At 42.0% G+C, this 23837-nt stretch overlaps 1 protein-coding gene and 1 pseudogene across 3 annotated transcripts in view; both read right to left on the bottom strand.

The window, feature by feature from the left end:
* Nucleotides 1-23837, bottom strand: part of ATF6 (activating transcription factor 6) — a 205610-nt gene that overhangs the window by 71523 nt on the left and 110250 nt on the right. The gene's annotated exons all lie outside the window — the stretch shown is intronic.
* LOC147572435 (proteasome activator complex subunit 3 pseudogene) lies at nt 7922-16693 on the bottom strand (annotated as a pseudogene).

The following is a 23837-nucleotide window of genomic DNA, read 5'->3' as shown; positions in this document are numbered from 1 at the left end:
CATGCATAAAATAGGATAAAAAAAGAAAGTTCAGAGCACCCAACTGGAAAATATGCTCATCAGAAACAGTAACATGAAAAGAAAGAAAGAAACAGTAATGTGAGAAGCACAACGGGAGGAAATCGCACTAGTTGGAAATCATTTACTCTCCTCAGCAGAGTTCAGCTGTTAAACAGATGCCCCTGTGAAAGAAGAGCCATCATTTTAAGATACTGCCCATCACTTACCTGTGGAAACTCTCAGAATAATGTGACAAGAATCTAAGCTGCTCTTTCAAAAAACTGCTAGAACTGATCAACGAATTCAGGAAAGTCGCAGAATACAAAATCAATGTGCAGAAATCTGTTGCATTTCTATACATTAATAATGAAGCGGCAGAAAGAGAAATTAAGAAAACAGTTCTGTTTACAATTACACCAAAAATAATAAGATCCCTAGGAATAAACCTAACCAGAGTGCTGAAAGACCTGTACTCTGCAAACTACGAAACACTGATGAAAGCAACTGAAGAAGACACAAACAAATGGAAAGACATTCCATGCTCATGGTTCAGAAACATGAATATTGTTAAAAGGTCTATACTACCCAGAGCAATCTACATATTCAATGCAATCCCTGCCAAAATACCACCAGCATTCTTCACAGAGAAAAAACATTTTTTTTTTTTTACATTTATTTATTTTTGAGAGATAAAGAGAGAGCACGAGCAGGAGAGGGGCAGAAATAAAGAGAGAGAGAGAGAGAGACACAGACAGACAGACAGACAGAATCTGGAGCAGGCTCCAGGCTCTGAGCTGTCAGCACAGAGCCCGACACATGGCTCGAACCCATGAACCGTGAGATCATGACCTGAGCCAAAGTCGGATGCTCAACCGACTGAGCCACCCAGGTGCCCAGAGAACAAACAATTCTAAAGTTTGTATGGAACCACAAAAGACCCTGAGTAGCCAAAACAACCTTGAAAAAGAAAAGCAAAGCTGGAGGCATCACAACTTCAGACTTCAAGTTATATTTCAAAGCTGTAGTTATCAGAACAGTATGGCACTGGCACAAAAGTAGACACATAGATCAATGAACAGAAAAGAAAGCCCAGAAATGAATCCACAATTATACGAACAATTAATCTTCGACAAAGCAGGAAAGAATATCCAATGGGAAAGAGTCTTGTCAACAAACAGTGTTGGAAGAATAGGACAGCAACGTGCGAGAATGAAACTGGGCCACTGCCATATACCATACACAAAAACCAATTCAAAATGGATTAAAGATCTAACTGTGAGAACTGAAACCATAAAAATCCTAGAACAGAACACAGGCAGTAACTTCTTTAACATCAGCTGAAGCAACTTCTTTCTAGATATGTCTCCTGAGTCAAGGGAAACAAAAGCAAAAATAAACCATTGCAACTATATCAAAATAAAATGTTTCTGTCCCCAGCAGAGGGACAATCAACAAAACTAAAAGGCAACGTACAGACTGGGAGAAGATACCAGAAAATGGCATGTCCTATAAAGGGTTAGTGTCCAAAATAGATAAAGAACTTCTAAAACTCAACACCCCAAAAATGTTAATAATCCAATTAAAAAATAAGCAGAAGACGTGAACAGAGAGTTTTCCAGAGAAGACATCCAGATGGCCGACAGACACACGAAAAGATGTTCAACATCACTCATCGTCAGGGAAATGCAAATCAAAACTACACTGAGGTATCACCTCACACCTGTCAGAGTGGCTAAAATCAACAACACAGGAAACAACAGGTGTCGGTGTGGATGTGGCCAATGCTGGTGCACTGTTGGTGGGAATGCAAACTGGTGCAGTCACTCTGGAAAACAGTATGGAGGTTCCTTAAAAACTTAAAAATAGAACCACCCTATTATCCAGCAATTGCATTACTGGGTATTTATTTACCCAAAGAACACAAGAACACTAATTCAAAGGGATACACACACCCTTACGTTTATAGCAGTGTTATCTGCAATGGCCAAACTATGGCAGCAGCCCAAGTGTCCATCGACTAATGAATGGAAAAAGATTGGGGTGTGTGTGTGTGTGTGTGTGTGTGTGTGTGTGTGTGTGTGTGTATGAGAACATTATTCAGCCATAAAAAGGAATGAAATCTTGCAATTTGCAACAACACGGATGGGGCTAGAAAATACAATGCTAAGCAAAATCAGTCAGAGAAAGACAAATGCTGTATGATTTCACTTCATATGTGGAATTTAAGCAACAAAACAAATAAACAAAGGGGAAAAAAATCTTTAAGAGGGAGAAATCAAGAAACAGACTCTGATAGAGAACACACTGACGGTTACCCGAGGAGAGGTGGGTGGGAGGATTAAGTAGGTGATGGGGATTAAGGAGTGCACTTGAGAGGAGCGCTGGGCGCTGTATAGAGGTGCTGAATTACTCTGCTGTACACCTGAAACTATCCTAACATAGATGTCAATTAATTATTCTGTACCGGAATTAAAATAAAAACTTAAAAAAAAGAGAAAGAATCTAAGCTGGAGATTACTCTCCAGTGTGAGACCTACACAGCGCTGGCATTAGTAATTAATGGTGAAACTGGAGGGAATAAGAGGTGGTGAGCCCTGCCCTGGAATGCAGGGCACACAAAAGTGCTCCCATAAACAAAGGCTCTGAAAAGACGGGCAGCCTGAGGCAAGAGTAAGGTAACAGCCCTTATTCTAGAGGGGGGATTTTGGGGGAGGGGGATTTTTTTTTCCCCCTCAGTTTTAGATCTTCACTCTTACAAGGATTTCCTTTTACTAGGAAATGTGGCCATGGCTATCGCCTTTACACCTAGCAAAACACTGTGCACTCGGACTCCACAGAAGATCATGGAAAATCCGCCTACCAACACGGAGCTCAAAAGACACGTAGGATGACAGCCTAAATAAAACGGCGGACTGGAGTATTAGGCTAATTCACGAAGAGGAGCGATAAACGAAAAAAGGGAAATAAATGCCTATTAATTAGGAAAACAAATAGGTTACTGTTAAAAAAAAAAAAACAACAACCCCATCAAGGAAAGTGTCTAGGAAGTGAATGCTGGACCGGATAACGAAAGGAGGTGAGGAGAGCCAACTAACTAACCTCAACCCTTTCTTTGCTTCCACATTCTTAGAATGATTAAGATACCAAACTGCAGCTTTCTACAAGGTTAGAAAAATTTCCCTGAAGTCTTTCTATTATTTCCCAACTCTCGCTGTGTCTGTGATACTCAAAAAGCATTCAAATACAGAATATGTATATAACTAGGAGGCGATGGCCCATAAGCTGAAAATTTGGGCCCAACTTCCTTTCTCCAACCTTATCCTGTACAATACTCCCTGAATTCTAATAAACTCAGATTACTCCCTTTCTTTCCCACCACACTCTTTCAGGGATCCTTAACTTTACAGTGCGGTTCCCTGGGTCTGGAATGCCCTGGGTCTTTATTATTCTGTGCCGAGAATACCTATTCACCTGATAGAACTCAGTGTACAATTTCATCTTTGAAGGCTTTATGATCATCTCCATCCCAACCCTAAAATCTCTGGTTTGGCTAAGTCTTACATAGGGGATTTTCCTGAAGGTCTGCCGTTACCTTCAAAAAGTCAACCAAAATATGACAGATTATATTAAGCAAAAGCACAGAGTCATGGGGCAAGAACAGCCCCTACGGACTGGGGAGTCTATGCCCTCATTTGAAAAGAATTAAGGCCCAACTGGGATCTAGACCCGGCTCCGTCAACAACAATTTTATTCCAACATCCCAGCGATCACCAAATCAAAGTGTTTCCAAAATCACCAAGAAAAAAAGAAAAAAAGACCTTGAGACCTTCAAAGTGGAAAATACAATTCACTCATGAAAGACGGTTTATCACATTGCTAAGAGTACTGGAATCCACCCACTAGCTGCGGGGGTTTCTGGGATGTCCCTAAATAAAAGGAAATCAATATCCATGAATGACTTCACAAACATACTTATCTCTCAGGTCATATCTGTCTAGAATACAGAATTTCTGCTCTCTCCCTGTGTGTGCCTGGTCTTTGGGGTGTGATCAGGAATGAGATGCCCCTTTAACATCACTCTGCATCACGTAAGATCAGGATGCTAAGGATACGGAGGAAAAAGATGGTCATCACAGTTAATCTTTTTAGCCTCTAAGTTACATGAATAACAGGTAATTATGCGAAAGTAAGCACTAGGGATAATTGTACATGAAGTTGAAGTAATTTCACATTAAATATAGAGAATTATGGATGGAACCCTCAAATGCATTTGCAATTCTAACAGAATCACATACTGAAATGTTAAAGTCAAACAGATACAGGCAGCCTTACGTATTAGTAATTATTCTTATACGTTTTAAGTCATGAATCATGGGAACTGTCCTATAAATCTCTGAATCTATTATTTCCGCAGTTCCCAGGATACATCTTTTCCTAAAGAGAATTGAGAATCGTTAAATGGCTTTCTTTGTTCACAGAGAGGAAATAAATGTATGACTCTACTACAGGCAAAAAAAATCAAAGAATGGTCGAAGTATGATCTGACAACTCTCAGAAAATAAAACTTTTACAGAAAATAATAATCTCACCAATATAAAATAGTAGGTTAAAACCAAACTTCAGGTGAGTATATAACTTAGCTGTTTAAAATGATCCGAAAGCAAGTTCAAATACAGAAACAAAAAAGAGCTGTTGTCTGCTACCCAGAACTATGAATATAAGCCCAATTTATGGCTCACCTAAAACATACTTACATATACTGGAAGGGAAAGGCTCAGGCTGAGGAATATGTCTTAGTCCTTCAAGACTAACTGGCTTTAAAAATTACACAAGTACATACACGTAATTCATATACATGATAAGCAGGAACACCTGTTTTATAATAGTTAAGGGTAATGTTTGTTTAATTAATACAGGACAGAATAGGGGCGCCTGGCTGGCTCAGTTGGTGGAGCATGTGACTCTTGATCTTGGGGTTGTGAGTTCCAGCCCCACACTGGGCACGGAGTTTACTTAATTTAAATAACATAGGGGTGCCTGAGTGGCTCAGTCGGTTAAACGTCTGACTTCGGCTCAGGTCATGATCTGGCGGTTCGTGAGTTCGAGCCCCGTGTCGGGCTCTGTGCTGACCCCTCAGAGCCTAGAAACTGCTTCGGATTCTGGGTCTCCCTCTCTCTCTACCTGTCCCCTGCACGTGCTCTGTCTCTCTCTCTCAAAAATAAATAAACAAATGTTAAAAAAATAATAAAAAATATATATAAATAGGTCAGAATAATGTATGAGTAGCCGACATAGTGGTTTACTGTAATTTTATACTCAACATCATTCCAGTGTTACTAAGATTGCCCAGCAAAAGTATTCATAAACATAAGTTAGTAAATACATTAATACTACTTGTGATCCCAAGAACACGTACAGAAATAGTTTCATATACACTTGAAATCAATCCTGAGATCAATAAATCCTCAGGATATGTTCATCAAGGGGTCAGTACAACTTTGTTAAAATAATACCGCCTCTTGAAATTACTGAGAAGAGATCAAGATCGTACCTAAGAAAATAAACCAGCCATTAATCTCACAGTGTAGCTAAAAATTTCAGAATTGACTTCAGAGTAAATTTAGTTACTTTAGAAATTAGTGAAGTTTCGAAGAGAACAAATAATTAAAAGAATAACTATATTCTGGCATTAAATCATTAAAAGGATCATCAATCTCTCGTATAAACATGTTTCACTTAAGAGATCAACACAGCACTACTGTGAATAATATTAAAAATCTCAAATTTATTTTCTAGGCAGAACTTTTTTTTTTTTTTCAACGTTTATTTATGTTTGTGACAGAGAGAGACAGAGCATGAACGGGGGAGGGGCAGAGAGAGAGGGAGACACAGAATTGGAAACAGGCTCCAGGCTCTGAGCCATCAGCCCAGAGCCTGACGCGGGGCTCGAACTCACGGACCGCGAGATCGTGACCTGGCTGAAGTCGGACGCTTAACCGACTGCGCCACCCAGGCGCCCCTAGGCAGAACTTTTAAATTAAATCTTTTTGAGTAAGTTCAAATGATTTCTGAGGTAGGAATAGAAGGGTAAAAATGAATGAGTAATATTTCTTTCTGACGAGGACAACTCCCATGTCCCGTGCTTTTAGCAAAGGTTTCGTTTTTTAATTTTCAATTTTCAAATTTTCAAATTTTCTTAGGGAGCTCTAGAGCGTTTTGCATTTTTACAGAATGAGTATGTCTAGGGTAATGCATAGGTTTCTGTCTCAGTGTAAGGACTGCAAAGCAAAAAATTAGCACACGCTATAGAATTAAGGAGATATTCTTTTAATAAGCTACAATTATTTGCTTGCTTTAGTGAAGCTATTCTGAGTTGATCTGTTGCCAGTACTCTTCATCTTCTTTCTAAAAGTTTACACAGAAATTACATTCATCAGAATTCTTTTATTCTTCCTACGATACTAAATTGTTTTATCTTTAGACTTCTTATAATAAAATGCAATCATGTGGAGTTTAAATGCAGAAGAATTCTATTCGACTTACTGGCTTCTTATTGAAAATATTAACCCTTGGCTCAGGAGGTTCATAAAAATGGCTTCCTAAAGAGGTCTTTTTTCATGCCATCTGTTAATTACAAGGAGAGCGGAATCTTACTCCTCCAACAACAGCAACCATAGAGTCAAGTTTCTTCAGTTCTGGATGGTGTCTAACAGAAGCAGCGGAACAAGCTGGGAAATACACAGGTCGTGTTGTCAGTAATTTTGTGCTGGTCCCACAGCAAAAATGTAGGAGGGAAAAGCAGAAAAACGTATTTGCCAATATTAAAGAAGCAGCAGAAGGTTGTGCTGTGCAGACTTCACCACGCTTCTACGCTGTGTGAAATTCATGACAATTTTTCCGCCAAGTATTTTAAGTCTTTATATTTATTAGCAAATAAAACTTAAAACCTGAAAGAATTCCTTCTTAACTATTTAACAAACTATGCTAACACTCAAGCATTAACGAAACTGTTTAACTTTTTGAGTACTGAAACCTGGAAGGGTAAATAAAGCATTGTGGGCATGACCAGAGAGAATCAGTTCTGGAAAACAATTTTCAGGATTCTTTACTCTTTGATATACCAGACTTATTTCTCCGTAACTCGTGGCTAGAAAAGTAATAAGAGAATTACTGGTGTTGCTAATGGGGTGAGAGAGTCGTGTTCGGGGGGGGGGGCTCGGGGCAGATGTTTAACAACTCGCAGCTGTCGCACGGCGAACAGGCTTAATGACATTACCGGGAAGAAAAAGAGCGCTGCCAGGACTACTTTAAAGAATTTATATTATTGTGACATGAAAAAAGCTTAATTAGAAGCCAAAAACTGGCCTTTGTTTAATTCTGAATCAGATCCCTCGGGGTCCCACACCATTGTCACACGTGTCTGAGTACACATCCACATACGTGTTCGGCTGTAGCAAAGTTTTTCACTTACTTACTAGAAGTCTTAGGAGAAAGGGGACAAACAATTTTTTTGTCATTTGATCTCGCTTTGGCTGGGTTCAACTTAATTCAAAATACTTTATAAACTTACTATAGGCAAAACCCCGTAAGGGATAATAGAGTGAATAAAATAACGCCTCACTATTCTCAAGGGACTTATGTGGAGAGGCTATGTATGTACATAAAAATAATACAAGGAAACAATATTATGGGAACGCTGCGGAATTATGGGGATTTGGGTGTTCAAACGCTGTTCCTTGTGGTAGAGCCTGACTTTGCCTGTAGGTATCTGTGGGCACCAAAAGTCCGCTATTCTTTCATCCACACAAAAACAGGTGTCTAAATTTTTGTAAGATGCCAAACTTAGGATCTATTTGGTTTCTAATTTAGCTGCCCTGAATTAACCATTCAGATTACTCCCCGAAAGTCTGGGTAAGAGACACCGTATTTAGAAAAGGATGCTTACAGGGCATTCTAGCCATCCACTCCTGTAGGAATTCTAAGTTCCAAGATCAAGCAAAGTTTAGCCTCTCTCTGAATGGCTTTTACTGAATTGCACATTATGAACCGGATGGAAAACCAGTAAAAATTTCACTGAAGGGGCGCCTGGGTGGCTCACTTAAGCGTCCCAACTTCGGCTCAGGTCGTGAGCTCACAGTTCGTGAGTTGGAGCCCCACACTGGGTTCTGTGCTGACAGCTCAGAGCCTGGAGCCTGCTTCCAATTCTGTGTCTCCCTCTCTCTCTGCCCCTCCCCCGCTCGTTCTCTCTCTCTCTCTCTCTCTCTCTCTCTCTCTCTCTCTCTGTCAAAAATAAACATTAAAAAATGTTTAAATAAATTTTACTGAAAATCAAAAGGTCCACACTTAATGAAATGCCACGTCCCCATAATACGCCACCGGAGAAAGTTCTGTTTCAGCTTCAAGATGCATCTCAATCACCTTAGAAATCTTAGCTCCCACACAGTGCTGACTTTATACGCAGAGGCAACTTCAGACTTTCTAGTACACAATAAAAAAGGAAAAAAGAAACTGGTGAAATCATTAATAATCTACTTATTTAACCCAGTGTAGCCAGGATATTATCATTTAACATGCAATCAACATAAAAGTTACTGAGATATTTTACTATTTTTCTGCGTACCAAGCCTTCAAACTCTGGTGCGCCTTTCATACTGCTAGCACATCTCAATGACCAGTTCTATCTGAAGACTCGTGTCTACTGTACAGAACTCGCTAGAGGGCAAACTTCTTTTGGGAAATGGCCCTTTCGGGCTTCCTCCCTAACAAAACACTACAGGTCTTCTCCTTACCCCGCTTCATTCTGTATGAACAGCGGTTGTAACAATTCCACTTAGCAATTCTTCGGCGGTGAAGAGTCGGGGTGGGGGAATTGGTCAGCAGGAAATTTTAAACCCATTTATCAAGAAAGTAAAAAACCAAACTCTTATACTAGACGTCTTCTGGTCTATCTCCAAATGCTCTCACAGCCCCATCCTCCAACAAAATGGCATCGCTGATGGTACAGAACAACTCCTCATCAGGAGGATATGGAACTGGAGGTGCTGACGTTCCCGGGTTTCGTTTAGCGAGGGTCATTTTTATGACCCACGCGAAGTTACGTTTAACATAAATTGAGAGATTTCTTAAAAATGTCTTTACATCATCTTTAAGTAAAAATATTATGGGCTTAGAAACAGTTCAACATCTCTTAAGTTTTGCACAATAACATTTTTTTACATTTTTTTAATATTTATTTTTGAGAGAGACAGCAGGGGAGGGGGAGAGAGCGAGAGGGAGACACAGAATCCAAAGCAGACTCTGCCTCTGAGCCGACAGCACGGAGCCCGATGCAGGGCTTGTACTCACGAACCATGAGATCATGACCTGAGCCGAAGTCGGACACTCAACCGACTGAGCCACCCAGGCGCCCCTAGAAGGACTCTCTTTGAACAAAATCTCATTATTGATAATAGGGAGACAGTGTAGCTCGGTGAAAAAAAGCACTAGCCTGAGATGGAAGATGATTTGCCTTCTAGACTTTGCTTTGTCACACATGGGTTGTGATGCTATAGAGCTCGCTGGGCCTAAATTTCTCCATCTGTAAAATTAACGGGGGCAAAAGTACACCTCTCAGTCTCCAGAATTTACATTAAAAACTTTATCTGACAACTTCAAAATACTTTACACTTTGAAAGCAATAGTATTTGAAGCAGATGTGACTTCCAACATGATGCCGGAAAACTGTAAAAGTGAGCTTAAATAACAAAGCCAAAACAAATGGCCAAATTGTGAAAGGAATCTAATTCTGATTATAGGCTCATTTCCTGTTCATCAGCTCCTGCTAGCTTTCCACAAATAAGTAAAAAAAACACTTGACGTTCTCTGTGTGAGAGAATTCATTAAAATCAGTTTACTGGTGAGACATTTTAAATTTGAGTGACTGGGGTCACTAAGTTTCACTGCTAAAATTCTGCCTTTAGGAACTCAAAGACCTAGCGCAATAAAGAAAACCATACACAAATGTATGGTCATCGAACAGAAAGCACCTAGTATTGTTGATGAAAAGATAAATCTGAAACTTTTAAACATATATTCTGCTTCCCAGGAGTAATTTCAGTTGAAGTTGGGCAGATACTAATGAGTTAGCAGAATAGTGTTCCAATGCCAAGAACAAGGGTGGTCCAGCACCTGTTCCCTAACTGACTGAGTCCTTTGTTTTTTTTTTTTTTTTAAAGGATCAGTAATTTCTAAAAAATGCCTTGATGTCAGTGCACAATAGGATCTTTCAGAAATGTTTACATGTTGACAGAGGAAGTAGGATTCCCTCCCACTCATAACAAATCATGCACATAGGAATGACTCCTCTAGTCAGTATAAAATAACGCCACTGCTCTCTTGTACACATTTCATAAAGGTAATTAATATGCATTTCTTGGGAGGAGATAAGCACTAAAGAGTGAAATTATTACAGCTATATTGCTAATGCCATATGGAGCCCCAACCCAAAAGCAGCGTAACCTCCTCATCTACATGTCGAAACATTCTAGGCACGTGTCCTCCTGGCTACCTGATCTCGATTTTCCACACACTGGTCAAAATCTGTGCCACAGACAAATACTCTCACCATTAGGTGACAGAGCCACAAGAATCCTTGGGAAAGCAAATGAAAGGGGATTTATCTACTGCTATTTCTGAACCTGGGGTATCAGTCAAATGAAACTGATTTTGGCTAGAATGGATCTAAATAGAAATGCCTATCCTCTACAGAAATACGCATAATGATTTGCAGTGATTTAAAAACGTGTATGTATTCTTTAAAATAAATGAAACCCACAAGTACATTTCAATAACTTTGAACTATAGGGTTATGAGTAATTCCTCCCTGTTTATTTTTCCAAATTTCTGAGCACTGAGATCGTTCTTTTGAGCTTTAAAACTGATCACATAGTTATCTATTAATGGTTAAGGCCACTTGGTAAGAATTCTGTAGAAACATGAAAACCTCATAAAGACTATAAAAATTGTTGCCTCTAACAACCAAGGAATTTATAAACAATTCAGTAATTTAAAAAAACCCTCTAAGCTCCAAAGTTTCAGACCTTAAAAATTAAGCCTCTTCTACATCATTTAAGAATCTTCCCTCCGTTCTAAAACCCAGATCTACCAATACCCGAGTTTCAAATCAAATCTGAGTCAGCAGCTGTCACCAATTATAAAAAGAACTTAAAACTACACTTACTTAATCCCAAAATAAGTTTTTAAAACCATTTTTTAAGAATAAAACATCAAGGGGCGCCTGGGTGGCTCAGTCGGTTAAGCGGCCGACTTCGGCTCAGGTCATGATCTCGCGGTCCATGAGTTCAAGCCCCGCGTCGGGCTCTGTGCTGACAGCTCGGAGCCTGGAGCCTGTTTCGGATTCTGTGTCTCCCTCTCTCTGACCCTCCCCCATTCATGCTCTGTCTCTCTCTGTCTCAAAAATAAATAAACGTTAAAAAAAAATAAAAAAAAAAAAAAGAATAAAACATCAAAACATGCTATCTCAATTCAGCGGTCTTTTAAAAGGGGCAAAACTGGGGCTGTAAGTGCCAATAACGGGCAAATAACATGTATCAGAAACCACCAGTTGTATTCACACCAGTTCCTAAAATAGGTCTATTCTTGTAAGAGCTTTTGCAACCATTTGCAAGAAAGGGGAAAATCACAAAAGGCTTGATTTTTGCAGAAGGCACTTTATAAAAGCGTTCCAGCTCCAGTTTGGTTGGGTATAGTGTCAGAACAGGGAAATAATGCAAATACCAAAAATGCAAATACCTTAACTATGGAGGACATGCGTCTTTTCTTAGTAAAAGGCATGCCTGGGTATGAGAGACAATTTGTTTCAATCTGGCACAGGGTTTGGCAAAGCTTAGGAGTAAAAGGAACAAGCAAAATATGAAGGCTATGTTGTGCACGGAACAGATACTTTTAAAACTTTTAACGTTTATTTATTTTTGAGAGAGAGGGAGTGAGAGTACAAGCAGGGGAGGGGCAGAGAGAGAGGGAGACACAGAATTTGAAGCAGGCTCCAGGCTCCGAGCTGCCAGCACAGAGCCAGACGTGGGGCTCCAGCTCATGAACCAGGAGGTTATGACCTGAGCCGAAGTTGGATGCTTAACCGACTGAGCCACCCAAGCGCCTCTGGAACAGATAATTTAGACCTGAGAAGATGAACCATGCCTGAAAACTAAGTTTGGACGTCTCTTACATTGTCCATTACATGCCTGTGTGCAATTAAATGCCTGCCAAACTGTTCCTGGCACTTTTGTGATTCAGATAGAATACCTTACAAGGGAAATAAAGAACTCACAAGGGGGAATGTCAAATGCAGACAGAGGTTTTTCTATTAGGCCAGATCTTTTGTTGTTGTTGCTGTTTCAAGTCAGATTTGAAAGACTCGGTCTTTTCAGAAGTTCAACAAAACAATGAATTTATTTTACCCCAGTATCATTTTTTTTAGTTTATTTTGAAAACAGAGTTTCTACTAAGCCAGTTTACAAATCTTTCTGATTTATATAGAATGGAAAAATATTCATATCCATCTTAATAAGAGTAGGCCCAAGTACGAGGTACGTTTTCTAGATGTAACTACAAATAAAATTTTATTTTTCTTTAAAGTTTATTTATTTTGAGAGAGAGAGAGAGAGAGAGAGGGAGGGAGGGAGGGAGGGAGGGAGGGAGGGAGGGAACAGGAGCAAGAGAGCAACAGGGGGAGGAGCACACAGAGAGGGAGAGGCTCCAAGCAGGTTCCGAGCTGTCAGCACAGAGCCTGACATGGGGCTCAAACCCATGAACCGTGAGATCATGTCCTGAGCTCCAATCAAGAGTCGGACATTTAACCCACTGAGCCACCCAGGCGCCCCACTATAAATAAAAATTTTTTTAATAAAAATTTTTAATGTTTATTTATTTTTGAGAGAGAGAGAACGTGCGCGCGCGCAGGTGGGAGAGGGGCAGAGAGAGAGGGAGATGCAGAATCCAAAGCAGGCTCCAGGCTCCAAGCTGTCAGCACAGAGCCCGATGCAGGGCTCGCAATCACGAGCCATGAGATCACGACCTGAGCTGAAGTTGGACACTTAACAGACTGAGCCACCCAGGCACCCCTATAAATAAAATTTTAAAAACCAAAGGTGATTGCAACAGAATTCTACGTCACTAACTCACTTTCCTCATGGAGAAATATCATCTCTTTACTCACTCAGGTGAAACAGAGAAGGAAAATGAAAAAGCAAAAGAAATGCCAAGAATCATTCGGCACTTCCTAGAGAGACACTGACACCAACCTCAGGAAAACATAATGCGTATCCCTACCATGTTAGAAAAAACAAAAAATCTGCCCACCATGATGTGGTATAGTTCAAACTCGGAAACATTTCTATTTTTAAAAATATGCAAAAGAAAACATCTCCGCTTTACATCTTAAATAATTCTTGCTGATAAAGAGGAAATGTTTTTCTAACAGCCTGTAGAGTCAAGTCTGTCCGTAAAGGTTCATGCTGGTTTTCACTCCTGGCAACGAAAACACATTGAAGAGAAACTCCTGAAGAAAAAGCCTCATTCAAAAGTGATTTCGTTCATTAAATAGGGAAAGGGGGAGAGGGAACATTAGGATCAATCAAAAGAAGACATGAAATTATTCATGTTTTCACCCTTATCCATAAACAAGTTCCGAAGGTAATTGCATTTGTGGCAAGAACTATATCCTCACAAAGATATTACTAAAAAAGGGGAAAAGACAGAATTACAAATAAGTTTAATTGTTTTTATTTTTTGAGAGAGAGAGAGAGAGAGAGAGAGAGAGAGAGCAAGCAGGGGAGGGGCAGAGAGAGAGGAAGACACAGAATCCAAAGCAGGCTCCAGGCTCTGAGCTGTCAGCACAGAACCTGACCCGGGGCTCAAACTTGTAACTCTGAGATCATGACCTGAGCCGAAGCCAGACGCTTAACTGACTGAGCCACCCCAGGCGCCCCTAACAGATGTTTCAAAATAGGCACCAGACTTTTATATGGTCACCTTGTTTCAGAGGATCTTATGTAGAAAAGAAATTGCAATGGGAAATACATTTTCACCTCTCACAAAAAATAAGTTTAATCCCTCATAATTTTCCCACCAAAAGCTCATTTGAGAAATAATTTATCGCATGAAAGTACTACCATAAAATACTTTAAAAGACCAAGGTCATAACTTACGTACGTATATAGTTTCAAAAACATTATGAGGATTCAGGGTACAAGTAGCTGAACGGGAAAAAGAGAGGAAGCTATCCACCGGGCACAGAGATGATCTCATTCCTGTATATAAAAAGGCATCAAAAGGCACTCTGCTCATGCTTTTTCCCAATGGTATTTCTGAGCGATGAAGATCCTCAGATTAATATTAATACTAAAAAGCTGACTAAAGTACCTTTACTATCAGAAAACATGAAATTCGGAACAAAAACCACTAGGGAGAGAGGATCCCTCGCATCAAAAGAAAGAAGTTCTCTGTAATGCATGAGCTGACTCAAGAGTGTAATAATCTACTGCAACTGAAATCTGGAAATGCGGGGCTTGAAAAATACCAACAGTATAGATCACCCAGGAAAAAGACAACGGTTTCCTCTCAACCAGACCCCAAAAGCAGGAGGTAAACACCCAAAGTTACGTTTTAGAGTCTTTGGATTTAAATAACGATCCACATCCTTTGAGATGGAAATTCGAATGAGCCGCCCTAAGAAATATCTCAAGAGGTGAGAGGGGAAACAGAGATGAAATTCAATGGAGGGAAGAAAAAAAAAAAAAGCAAATGCGATACAAAGCTTAAAGGATCCAACAGGAACTTCTGAGGCAAAGAACACACGGAAGAAATCCTAAGCTGTGTGAAAGAAAACTGGAAGACGTGGAGACCGTAGAAGGTCATGCAAGGAAGCAGTGTGCACAGATCCGTCTTCGCTCTAAGGGAGGTGTGGATGTGCATTTCTTCAGAACACTAAAGATCTAAGACTCTTTATCTGCTCATTTTTCTTACACGTCAGAGCTGGAAAATCTCGAGCGTGGGGGGTCCAACCGAGGAGGAGGGAAACCCTATGCCACTGAAGGCTACATTCTGATAAGCACGCTGAGTCCATCGCAAAATGTTAAAACCAAGTTTTATTTCAATCTGCCAAACTGGAGACATACGGTGACCTCGACACGTCTCTGTAAACTCCTTTCCTTGCAAAAAAAACCAGACGATGGTGACGAAAGGAGCGTTTCTGAGGTTTGAACAAAGTAACACACAGCAGAACCTCAGGAAAAGCTTCATTCAGCTTTCTTTTAAACATTAAGGTTTTTCCTGGAGTAACCCCTCAAACCATTCAATGTCAGCAATGCCATAAAAGAGAAACCCTGGCCCACATTCGTCTACGAAGCTGCTTTTAAAGGCTGTTTTTAAAAATGGCAGTCCTTTTCCTTGGCCAACCCTACCACCTTCTACCAGATGGCTTGTCCCCATCCTCTCAGAGAAAGGAAAAGCAAATAAAAACTACACCGGAAGTATTCAGTGGGAGGATAAGCTGTACGAAACCGTCACTGAACGGTCGGGCACGTTTCCAGTCGGTCCATCCCCTACAGTGTCATTTCTAACCCCCTTCGGCTGCCGGAACAGCTCGGCCACCTCCTGAAGGAAAGAGGGGTGGGGGCAGGTCCTCAGTAGAGGTTGTCAGTGTTGGTGCTCCGAGGGGTCTTGATCTTCTCGATGTTTTTGAGGATCACATCATGCAGGGTGGCGTACTGGTTCCGCACGTGCAGCAGGATCTGGCGCACGCTCAGGTACTCGTTTTCGTCCACCTCCGCTACCGTGCGGCGATAATCTTCCACCTGGGGGTACTTCACGATCTTGGACACCAGCTTGGCCCTGGTGTTGTAGTAGGTGGAGAAGCGGCGCAGATAGGAGGCTGCCGTGCTCTCCACGGTCCACAGCTGGTCCACGGTGTCCTCCTGGATGGACACTCCGAAGTTGTTGCCGTCCTCCACCTTCGGGATGAGCAGCTGCACCCACATGCGCACCGTGTTGCATTTCTCCCTCAGCAGCTCGATCTCGGGTTTCACCCGCTCGATCAGCTCCACCAGATGCTGGTTGCTCCGCAGCAGCTGTCCCTCGCCGCCCGGCAGTGCCGGCACTTTGACAGAGGGCTGGGTCTGCGGAGGCGGCGGGTCCCGGTTGGGCCCGTCCCCCGCGGTGTCGGGGGCGGCGGGGGGCTCCGGGGCCGGCACCGAACGGATTCTGGACAGGTCTTGCAGGCGCAGCTCCTGGACCCGACTATCCAGCTCCGACAGCTTCTGAGGGAAGAAGGTGGACACCAGATCCTCGGCCTCCTGCGCAATGCGGACCCGAAACGAATCCACCTTCCCCCGCACGTCCTGCTCCAGCTTCAGCGGGGAAGCCATGACGTCCAGGGGCGTCGAGCGTTGGGGCGGCGGACACTACCCGGGCTCCCCCCGCGGCCGGCGGGCCAGCCTTGGGCTTCCGCCGCCACGGCCAACTCCCAACAGACCATGCCCAGCCACGCCGGAAGTGACGTCCCGGACTCCAGGCGGCGCGGCGCGGCCCGGCCCGCGGTGGGTGGGGAGGGGAGGGAGCCACGTGCCGACCGTGCCCTCCGGACAACGCCCCAGCCAGGCGGCCCTGGCACCTGTGTGTGTGCAGGGGTGGGGGTGGGGGGCTGCGGATCTAGTTCCCGGAGTAGGCCCCCACCCCCACCCCACCCCCACCCGCACCCCCGGCCTCTCGGCCGGAAGCCTGCGCAGGAAAGACGGTTCCAAAGAACATCGGTAAACTTGAGCACTGTGAGGACCAAGCAGACGAGTCGATGTACTTTATACATAGGAGCTCAAGGAGATCCACGATCGCTCTACTTGTTTTACTTTTCATTTTCCTGAAATACTTTCCTTTTGTTCTTTGCAACACCATAGTGCATACCTTTGATTTTATACTGAAATTATTAAAGTTTAGATCAAAAAAGGATTATTCTAAAGATGTTATAAGTTCTGAACGTAACTGTCACCTCAGTTGAACTGCAAACTTCCTCAGGGCATAGGCCAAGTCTTAATTTGTCTCCGCTGCATGTGGCACAATGCCTGGTGTGGAGCAGGTGCTCAATACCCATCTGATGAAACAACCTTGAATTAGTAAGATTTTAGCAAACCATGACTTCACAAGATCTAGAACAAAAAAGTATCAACAAGACATGTTACAGGTTGGTCTCCGCAGCAAGCGGACAGAGATTGCTTCCAGGAAATTTATTAGGGACTCTTCTTAACCAAAGGACCCCTGGAAAGGAAGAGCTACAGCAGAGGGAGAAGCTGATGAAATCTCTAAGCCTCAGCTGACCCCATGGGGAAGGGGAAAGCCCCTTCACAGTTGTCCAAAGTTGAGGACAAGGCAATTCCTGAAGCGGGCTGTTTGGAAAGAAATTCCTTAGCTCTGAGGCACGACCTGGGGAGTGCCTCAAAGCTCCAAGAACACATGTACCACACACAGTAAGATAACTAGACTAACAAACTAGCGATTTCACTTGTATTCAAGTCTTCTGTGTTCAGCCCCAATTAGGGGATGAAATTTCTGTGTTTCGATCATTTCAGGTCTTGGAATGTGACAAAGGTGTGGTAGAGGGAATTATACTTTCAACGATGTGTGTATGGGGATAAAGGTGCATACATATTGTGGTGTGTATGGGGTGGGTATTGGGGAACTACTGGTAGGCTGGATCTTCAGGTAGGAGGGAAAGTGGCAGGAAACGAGGCAGGAGGGTAAGCAAGGACCAGCTCCTAGAGGCAGGGCCCCGTTTGCCATGATTAAGGAACTTGGATTTAATAAAAAGCCAGTGAAGGGCAGGGAAAACACAAACACACACACACATACACACACAGACGGAGGACTTCAGTGGTCAAGGTGGATCTGAAGAGGAGAATAGAGACTGCTGATAGAATCCAAAGCATGCCTCAAAGTGATGGCAATGGGGCTGGAGAGAAGAATATAGAGTTTTAGGAAGTACAATTAATAGTATATGGTGATAGTTTTGGATATGAAGAGATGAGAAAAGGCAGAATTCAATACTAATTTTTTCTTTTTGTGGTTAAAGGAAGAATTTCTATTTATACCTACATTAAACCTCTCCTAAGAGATAACTTGGATATACATATATTTTTACACATGCAAATTTACATTCAAGTTAATGGGAATTTAGATAGAGCGATCACACGGAAAAGGAAAATCCAATCTTGAAACATGACCACAGCTTTCCCACATCTTGATTTTCTTCATAAGTTTGGCTATAACAGATTACACGAGAGCTACTATAGAAATTCTCTTTAATTGAAAAATATCCTCAGTGCTATATATGATTTATCAAATGGTTACTCTTTTTTTCTTATTCCAAATTCTTATTTAAATTCTAGTTAGTTAACATTTAGTGTAATACTGGTTTCTGGAGTACAATTTAGTGATTCATCACTTAAGTAAAACACCCAGTGCTCATCACAACAAGCGTCTTCCTTAGTACCCATTACCTACTTAGCCCATCCCACTTCCACCTCCCTCCATCAACCTTCAGTTAGTTCTCTATCATTAAGAGTCTCTTACGGTTTGCTTCCCTGTCTCTTTTTTTGCCCCTTCAAATATGTTCATCTGCTTTGTGTCCCAGATTCCACATATGAGTGAAATCATATGGTATTTGTCTTTCTCTGGTGGACTTATTTTGCTTAGCATAATACACTCTAGCTCCATCCACATCATTCCAACTGGCGGTATTTCACTCTTACTGACGGCGGAGTAATATTCCACTGTATATACCACATCTTCTCTATCCGTTCATCAGTTGATGGACACCTGGGCTCTATGCAAAGTTTGGCTATTGCTGATAGTACTGCTACAGACATCGGGTTGCACTGTCCCTTCAAATCAGTATCTTTGTATCCCTTGGGTAAATATCTAGTAGTACAACTGGTGGATCGTAGGGCAGTTTGGTTACTCTATTTTCAAAGAGAAAATATTTCTAGTTGCTCTTTAAAATAACGGAGGAGTTTTTATATTCTGACACTGACTAATGCAGCCATTTATACGAAATTATTTTCTTTAGTTGTCTGATGACAGGATATAAAATCCTTGGGGAGGGGGCTCAGCTGCTCTTTTTTCTGGCGTGGTGTAAGAATTGTATTCATTCACAATGTTTCTTGTCCTTGTTAATGAAAGCAACAGTTCGTAGGAAAATGACAGCTCCTAATGCTGCTTTCCCCACTGACCATCGGCAATCAGCAGTTGTTTTTAAAAATTATTTAATGCACTTGCATGCCACGATTCCACCCATGAAATGGACACCGAGTGCTAACAGGTGGAAGAAAGCCATGAACAGCTGTGTAGTGTTGTCCTGTTCAGGTTTCTCCTTTCTCCACAGCCCAGCAGGGCTCAGCATGTACGGATGCCAAGACTGACACACCACTCTTCTTTTAGTAATACCTACAGACTTACTAAGCCTGTAAAGAAAGGATTCTGTGGTCCTATGTATGAGTTCCATTTAGCGAATTAGTCTAAGCAACTATTGTGTCAACTCTTGGATATAGATGTAACTTCGAGGGGCGCCTGGGTGGCTCAGTCGGTCAAGCGGCTGACTTCGGCTCAAGTCGTGATCTCGCCGTTTTTGAGTTCGAGCCCCGTGTTGGGCTCTGTGCCGACAGCTGGGAGCCTGGAGCCTGCTTCACATTCTGTATCTCCCTCTCTCTCTCTGTTCCTCCACTGCTCACGCTTGCGCTCAACAATAAACATTAAAAAAAAAAAAAAAAAAAATTCAGGGGCGCCTGGGTGGCGCAGTCGGTTAAGCGTCCGACTTCAGCCAGGTCACGATCTCGCGATCCGTGAGTTCGAGCCCCGCGTCGGGCTCTGGGCTGATGGCTCAGAGCCTGGAGCCTGTTTCCGATTCTGTGTCTCCCTCTCTCTCTGCCCCTCCCCCGTTCATGCTCTGTCTCTCTCTGTCCCAAAAATAAATAAACGTTGAAAAAAAAAATTTAAAAAAAATTAAAAAAAAATTTTAAAAAATTTCTAAATAAATAAATAAATGTAACTTGGAGATACAGATTGGAATTTAATCCTTCAAGATACTTATTTCCTCACAGCTTTCTGTCAACAGAAGTTAGGAGAAATATAATCAATGGGGGTAAACCTAGATAATCATAAGATTCTGATGAGCCCTTATGTTGATGAAATTCTTCATCTCTAGATTGCAATGGACCTTAAGTTATCTAGACCAAAGGGCTTCATTCAAAACTTATCGGTACCCCCTAGTGAGCATAAAATGCTTCGTTTTCCAATGTAGTCAGTGAGAACACTGCCAGAGTCACTTTCTAGGTTGACAAATGCCTCCCTTCCCCTTCTCATTCTTCCTCCTAGTCTGCAGCAAGCAAAGGCACAGAAATAAACAGCGTAGAAGCACCTGCTGCCATGGCCTCTGGTCGGTCGTAGCTGCCAATTCAACATCTCCAGGATCTGTCTCCAGGCCTAACCTGTGCACACCTTTATGCAAAGAGGAGTGGCAAAACAGCACTGTGGTTAAGGCTGTGCAGTCACCCTGCCACGTTCCAACCCCGGCTTTGCTACTTACCAGCCATGTGACCCTGCTCGGTTATTTTACCTCTCTCTGCTGCATTCTCTTCATCTATAAAATGAGCATTACAATAATAGCTATCTCATAAAAGTTGTTTTGAGGATCTAGTTAATAAAGAGTTCGGCACAGTGCCTTGAACGTGGGACGTGCTCAGTAAACGTTAGCTATTATTAAAGGAGAGGCATCGACATTCCAACATCTCCCTTCACCCTCTGGAATGGAGAACTGTGAATTCTATACAAACAAATCAAGGTATACTTTTCTTGTTCACGGTCTTGTTATTTATCAGTGATGACTCACTGTATTACAGAGTTGGATGTAAGCAATTAAAAAAAAAAAAAAAACTCGCTTGAGTTTCTTAGAATCCGTATCACAGAGGGCGTAAGTGAAGTGCAAATGTTACTAGCTACCTTGGCTGAAAAGTACGTTTCTCAGCAGAACCCTTTCTGTAATTGCCATGTCTTCATCACATTTGTATTTTCTCTTACAAATGACATAATTGGTGTAATTTGGAAACACTGATGTCTACTATCAAGGATTTCTAAGATCATGGATTCTAACCAAAATCTATTAACCTCTGGGTCCCAGATGCCTGACTTTTTTAAATGATTTGGCCAATGACTCTCTACCCAAGACACTGATGGCTCCCTTGTTTTCAGAACCCCTGTTCTGGATGAACAATGAACCCTCTAGTTCTGCATTTCACATATTGTGGTCCATCAGTTCCCTGTAATTATTTGTGTGAATTCACGGTGATGATAAAACAATCGATGTAAGCATATTCTGGGGTGATATTATAACTGCCATGCAATTTGGGGGCCAGTAATTCTATTTTTTATGATAATGCCACCAAGTACCATTATTTTATTTTCATTTTTAAAGGTTTATTGGATTATTTATTTTTTGAGAGAGACAGAAAGCACAAGCAGGGGAGGGACAGAGAGAGAAGGAGAGAGAGAGAATCCCAAGTAGCCTCCATGCTGTCAGCACAGAGCCCAACTTGGGTCTCGATCTCAAAAACTGTGAGATCATGACTGAGCCAAAATCAAGAGTTGGATGTTTAACCAGGGGCACCCGATGGCTCAGTCGGTTAAGCATCCTACTCTTGGTTTTGGCTCAGGTCATGAACTTGCGGTTCGTGAGTTCGAGCTCCACATCGGGGTCCGTGCAGACAGTGTGGACCCTGCTTGGGATTCTCTCCCTCCTGCTCTCTCTGCCTCTCCCCTGCTCTCTTTCTCTCTCAAAATAAATAAAAACAATTTTTTTCAATAACAAAAGATTTGGATGCTTAACCAGCTGAGCCCCCCAGGCGCCCCCAGTACCAGTACCACTACCTTAATTGATCAGAGAGAAAAGCCTATTAGGTATGGTTATCTTTGTTTCCCCTTCTCCCAAACAACTGTTAATCAGATGGAGCAAAGGTTTCCTTAGTGGGTCAGAGAGAGAAAACTGGAGGGAGAATTCGGTTCTCAGAGAGTACTCGATAGTGAGAAAACGTCTAAGTAAAAATGCAAGGAACCTGCACCGTGAGAGTTGGCATCACGCTCACTTGTCAGGCGTGACTACTTCCCACCAACATGATCTTTTACGTAAATTCATGTTGTTGGTGTTAATTTTATTCTCTTTGTAATTTTATTTCTATTTAATTTACACAATTACTTTGGCTTTACAGCTATAAATCTAGAAGTTTAAGATGCTTTGAGAACTTAATGTTTGTATATGCTTAAAACGATGCGTAACAATGGAGAATTTCTTCTTTAAAGAAATCACTTCCTTTAAAAGTACAAACCCTCTTGTAACATCTGGTACAAACAACTGCAGTTACCTTCTTAAAATGCGTGTCTGGCCACATTTCCATCTTCTACAGGGTACGGACCAGATTCGTTAGGCATGGCCCACAAGTTCCTCCATGAATGGACCCTGCCATCTTTTATTTCCCAGAAGCTACTCTCCATTTCAACAGAGGCTCTCTCCTACGTCCTCTGCACTTACGTATTCACCTCTCTCTGTGTGAACGCCACACTGCCTCCATCTCCTCCCACTCTACCCTACTCGTTCCCCCTTCTAGAATCAACTCAAGGGGTGTTCGGTGAAGAAACCTACCAGGTACCACCCCCTCCTTCCTCGGTGAGGTTAGTGTTCTGGGCACAAGTTACATAGTGTAGTAATATCTACCTCATAAAGCTGCTGAGAAGGTTAAATGAAACAACTTACCTCACACAGCTAGGACACTAAATGCTCCCGAAATAGTAGTTCTGTTTGTAATCTCAGAGTACTCTGCAGGTATCTCTTTCACAGTTCCTATGACAGCGTTGTCATTTTAGATTTACAAGTCACTTGTCTCCACTATGATAACCTCTTGGAGGACAAGGATTTTAGCTTATTCATTTTTATACAGTCTATGGTAGCACAGTGTCTGCTAAAAGCAAGTGTTCAATGAACACTTACTGAATGAATAAATGAATTAATGAAGCAAAATAGGATAAAACTTATCAGACGGGACCTGACTAGCAGAAGACATGGGACTCTCAAGCAGCTCATCTTTCTCTTTTTTTCCTCCCTGGAAAGTTGCTCAACTGTGCAACATCCCTCCTGGGAGTCCTCACTGCCGTCTTCTGGGCTGGGCTCTTCAGGGATTTAGACAGGAAAGGTCGGACACAGATTTCTGTCTCCCACCAACAGGATGCCGAGTTTGACATTCTGCTTCTGACTGTGGTAACAGACCAGAAATCTGGGAGTCACAGGATTGCTGAGTTCTACACAATCACCCTCACTTAACTACCTGGAGCTGCTCTGTAGAAGAGTAGTTACGCAGTGCTACGTGTTTGTGCAAAACGAACATACTGGGGAGCAGTAGAGAGGTACACACAAGGAATAAGGGTGATGCTGGCTCTGACTCATGCTCCTACTGTTTATTTATAGCTTCTTATTAGTATGAGATTTGTTTTATTTGGCAAGAGTACAAGATTTCAACGGACTGAGAGAGGAAGATGTAAGAAAATGCCTAAGCGTAAAACTTCTACAGCTGAATAATAATCTGTAACTCGGTGCTGTGTCAACAGGCTCCCGAGGGGCTGGTGCAAGCTGAAACCACTCCAGAATCACAGATTTCATGAGCTGCATACTTTACTGCAAAAAGTATAGTAGTGGTTAACTCACGATTTTATTCCTCCATAGACACTTCCATTTATAAATGCTAAATTCACTA

This window comes from Puma concolor, chromosome E4 (genome assembly GCF_028749965.1).
Source record: "Puma concolor isolate L17-30 chromosome E4, mPumCon1.1.hap2, whole genome shotgun sequence".
NCBI classification, from domain to species: Eukaryota; Metazoa; Chordata; class Mammalia; order Carnivora; family Felidae; genus Puma; species Puma concolor.
The sequence above is the reverse complement of the archived record's forward strand: the minus strand, read 5'-3'. Positions and strand labels throughout refer to the sequence as shown.